This window comes from Asparagus officinalis, chromosome 6 (genome assembly GCF_001876935.1).
Source record: "Asparagus officinalis chromosome 6, Aspof.V1, whole genome shotgun sequence".
Classification (NCBI taxonomy): domain Eukaryota; kingdom Viridiplantae; phylum Streptophyta; class Magnoliopsida; order Asparagales; family Asparagaceae; genus Asparagus; species Asparagus officinalis.
The window spans coordinates 48,547,341-48,551,437 of NC_033799.1; the positions used below are offsets into that span (position 1 = coordinate 48,547,341).

Genomic DNA, 4,097 nt, shown 5'->3' on the forward strand with positions numbered 1-4,097 from the left:
AATAAACATAGAGAATCCTTTGAAGACATTAAGTACGCACAACAAAACTATAAGGCTGCGTTTGGGAACTTGGATTTGGATTTGAAAGGTTGATTTAAAATCATGGGATTTCAAATCTAGAATTTGAAATCCATGATTTGATAAAATCTTTTGTTTGGATGTCATCACTAAATGCAAGGATTTGAAATCACAGATTTAAAATCTGATGTTTGGATGCACTTTATTATACATGAATTTGGATTTGAAATTGGTGTTTTAAAAAATTTTATGCTCTCTCTTAACTCCTTAATAATTAAATCAAATGCGGACATTATGGTTTATATTGAGGAAAAAGTTAGGGTAAATTTCACGACCCCCTCAGAAGTTTGATCTCTTTATTAGCAATTATAAATACACATGCAAACATCTTGTCCTTCATGAATCGGTATGAGAGAATACAAAAAATAATAATAATGTCCAAAATATTTATTATTACGCCATTTTTTCATGGCTTCATCCAATACTACATCAACCTTCAATCTCCAAAGAACAAGAGTACTACTCCAATAACTAGCCATGATAAAAGACTCGACGAGTCAAAAGAGTTTAGCAAACACTCCTCATAAGAAGCTCTACACTCCACAATAATCCTTCATTTAAAACACAACATACCATAGGTAGTTGATAACCATGATTTGCTATAAGAAGTAACCATGATTTGCTACAACAAGCCAAATTACGACAACATAAACTATTAAAAGAAAACATATCTAGAATCCTCTATTTATCCTTCAAGTCTTCTCCTCTTTTCTCTCCAATGCGCCCAACTTCATGTCTCGAAGAATTTGAGTCCTACATTACACAATTTAGCATCAATTAGTCCATGGCACAAAAATCGAACTTCAAAGTTGAATCATGAAGACCATCAACCTTTAAAAAAAGAAAAAGAAAACAAGTACATGATTGCGTACTTTCTGTTTTCTGATGGAGGCACTAGTTTTCTCAACAAGGAGACCATGACAATTGTTGATGTTAGATTATCAAGGACAGAATTTAGGAAGAAGGTGACAAAACCAACCTGAGAAAAGCACACAGTGCCACTTTTTACTGGAAGTACCCTATACCACCATTTATAAGTTATCATGTGATATAGGAGTGTGTATCTGCATATTCAATGTACCTTGGAAGTATTTGGAAGTATATACTAACTGATTATTTATGTTATATGGATGCACACATACATACATATAGATAGTTCACCTTCTAATGCTGGAAGTCTCCCATCACACAATATCCAAACAAGAATACTAGTGTATTTACCACAAAACATTACAGTCAATCCAGCATCTGTGCACGCATAGTCTCAGTTTACTTTGAAATTCAGGCATTACCGAAGTAAAGTATTCAAGGTCCTTGCACCATGTTCAGGTTCTTATCAGAGGACAAACTGCTACTTAAAAGCAAGCTCAAACTCATTCTAGTTGATGTAAATTAAAGCGCTAATCTTTGTAGCATAATTCATGACTTCAAAAAACATGATTTTGAGGGAACAAATGGAACTCCAAGAATGAAAAATACATCAAAAGTGCGCACCTAAGGTTCTTCAGATATAAACTATGACACTAGCATGCAATTTGTTTTAGTGTTGCATTTTCGTTTCAGAAAGTAGATACACATGAAATATATGGGTTGAACATCTGTAAAGACCACTAAAGACAGTAGGCTCAAATAGTTCAGAAAGTGGAAATCAATCCATGTTCACCAAAAATAAATTGTCAAAAGTGTCATAAATGACACAGATAAACCTCCAGTTAAGGGACAGGGATAGATATTATATAATGTCAAGAGTCAGTAATACTATGATATGAAATTTCTAATGAGTTCAATCTTAACCATGATACAAAATTGTAAATGACATAAAATGTCAGCTACGACAATTATGGAAAACCAGAATACAGGCATTAAATCTAACATATAACTAAATCCAATAATGCACTGAAAAAATAATCACAGACAGATGCAAATGGTCTAAACAGTAATATTCACAACATTACTCTAGCTTTATTAGCAGCAGAGGGAAATGGAGATGCTTCAAGTAATCCAATACAGTAATATAATTGATAAAACTTATGTGCATTCATATGAAATATCAGGTGCCTGTTCTGTCTCACATTAGTCTTTCGTGATACACAAAATAAAATACATCATGTTGAATTGAAGTACTAAAATCCAATAATCTAACATCAGTTTCGATTATTCGAGGGATGCCTAAATGAGCTAATTCAACCAGTTTATGCAGCAACACAATAACAAAAATAGCAGCAAAGTCTTGAATAGTAGTCTCGTCTGGGGTAGAAATGCATTAAGCTAACAAATTAACATGTGAGCTCACCAAAAATATAATTCCTCAACTTAGATACAACATGGGGAAATTAACTTCTCGACTGTTCATTCTATCAAAGAAAATAGAAGAACTACACAGGAAGCCAGCAAACTGATCTCAACATTTGGTTTAGTACATAGTATTAACCACGACCATGTCTCATTCTATCTCTTAGAATACAACTGGATGAATTTCCGAAAAACAATATCTAAAGCATACAAAAGAATAAAGAACTGTTGATACTTACAACTAGAACTCATCTGTTGAATCCAAATCTTCATGACTCAAATCTTTTATACTTACAAAAGAATAAATTAACTTCCTATCTTCATGTAAATATCCATATTCTATCTGGATCCGATTTCTTTTCCCTTCAAGTATGGGTTTTGAGTTCTATATTCAGGCAAATAGAATTATTTATATGGGAGTGCATGTGTACACATATTCTCCCAAATTACAGTACCAAACAACAAAAGGCAACAGTCACTCAATCATCAACCAGTACGTAACTTGGTTTATCAAAAAAAAATTCATATGGCATAAAATCGAACATAAGGCAGGCACCCATTAGCATAGAGAACAGACAATTTTAACGGAAGAGATCGAGATATAAAGAGTACCCAGATCAGAAACTGCAGAAATTGAAAAAAAGCTACAACAGAGAAAAGCAAACTCAGATCAGATCTAGGGTTTCAAAATACAAAGAGAGATCCCTGCGTTGAGACGAGAGAGGAGAAGGGGAGAGAGGAGAGGGGGAGAGAGGAGAGAGGAGAGATACCTGGAGATTCGAGATCGCCGCTGAGAAACGAGAGGGATCGCCGCTGAGAAACGAGAGGGAGGAGGAGTCGGGATCGGGGGAGTCGTCGGGTCCGGATTTGGATTTGGTAAATACGAAGGGTGAGGGTGGGATTTCAAATACGTGTATTTGGGCTTTCAAAATCACCTCTTTAAAATCATTTGATTTAAAATCTCAGTCCAATTTGAGGCCCAAACAAATGATTTGGATTTGAAATACCCAGGATTTTAAATCCAGGGCCCAAATCTAAGTTCCCAAACGCAGCCTTAAGGTATTGTTTAAGGATTTGCTGAAAAACAAAGGATAAGAAAAGGAACAGTTGCAACTAATGAAAATATCAATGACTATGAAATTTGACACAGTGGATGGAATTTTCATATATGTTGAACGTGTAATCATCGGGATCGGAAACTAGCTAGTGCAGAGCATTTGTAAACATAATCATAAAACTAAGGAGAGAGATGAATCACAAAATCATGTCATATCCTTGAAGTTTCCTAGAAAATCAATATGCAAAGCAACTACAGAAAGCCTTAATTTACCCAAATCTCAAATTTCAGACTATCTACTCTAACAGAACAAGATAAAAAAAAGAAAAGAGGAAAATTTTTAGGAAGATGCTTGTTGATTTGTCGAAGAGAAAACTATGAACCCCAAATCAAATCCAAACCTCATCCCTCTCCTTCTCTTGTTCTCTGTTTTTTTTTTTTTTTTTTTTTTTTTCTTTTTTTTTTTTTTTTTTTTTTTTTTTTTTTTATTTTTTGCTAATTGGGCATGCGAACAGGGAGCTTTGAGGCGCCGCGGGCGGCCTCCTGGGCCTTGAGCTTGGCATCCTCCTTCTTGGCGTAGAAGGGCTCTTCGATCTCCCTCCTCAGGGTTCGAAGCCTTTTCTCGTCTTCGATCTCAGCGATTTCGCCATTTGGGTTTCTATGGTTTTAT

The 4,097-nt window shown here is 34.9% G+C and overlaps 1 long non-coding RNA gene across 1 annotated transcript; it reads right to left on the reverse strand.

The window, feature by feature from the left end:
* On the reverse strand, nucleotides 445-3,822 carry LOC109845426. Its single transcript, XR_002248349.1, has 2 exons — nucleotides 3,141-3,822; nucleotides 445-831 (listed from the first exon to the last, which is right to left on the reverse strand). It is a non-coding gene; the product is annotated as an uncharacterized LOC109845426 (long non-coding RNA).